The sequence below is a fragment of the Brassica oleracea genome, chromosome C4 (assembly GCF_000695525.1).
Source record: "Brassica oleracea var. oleracea cultivar TO1000 chromosome C4, BOL, whole genome shotgun sequence".
Taxonomy (NCBI): domain Eukaryota; kingdom Viridiplantae; phylum Streptophyta; class Magnoliopsida; order Brassicales; family Brassicaceae; genus Brassica; species Brassica oleracea.
The window spans coordinates 33,658,334-33,659,048 of record NC_027751.1 but is presented as its reverse complement, the minus strand read 5'-3'; positions in this window follow the sequence as shown (position 1 = coordinate 33,659,048).

Sequence of the window (715 nt, the reverse complement as noted above, 5' to 3'; positions counted from 1 at the left end):
CAAACCAGAGACTCACTCCTGACTAAGGCCATGGTTCGTACATCAAAGCCATTAAGATTATTGCTTGGAGATTTGAGTGGACAAACCGCACCACCAACGACAGCAGATAATCATGAGGCATTCTATCGGTTCAAAAGATCTCACACCGATAGAGGAGGAGAGCTTGCCTCAGCTACGTTCAATCTAGGTTGCACCGATAGAGGAGGAGAGGTTTCCTCAGATGTGTTCAATCTAGGATGCACCGATAGAGGAGGATAAATTGCCTCAGATGAGTTCAACTTATCTTGTGAAGAAGATTGGGTTGAAGCTATGGAAGACGAGTTGGAGTCTATCACAAGAAACAAGATATGGGAAGATGTGGGAGCTTGTAGATAGACCAACTTGTTCTGAGAAGAAAGGAGAAGAGGATCGAGTTTGTGTGTTACACAAGACGTTGCATGTGTTACGCCAGGCACCCAGGGCCTGGAATGTAAAACTCGATCAGGTTCTCATGGAGATGAGATTTGAGATGTGCACGAAGGAACCATCAGTGTACTGCAAGACTGAAGGAGGAGACGTCTTGATCATTGCCATCTACGTTGATGATCTATTTGTGACAGGAACTTCACTTAAGGTGATTAGGCAATTCAAGGAGGAGATGTCTAAGAAGTTCGAGATGTCAGATCTAGGTAAGCTAACGTACTACCTTGGCATAGAGGTGATTCAAGGAGCAGAC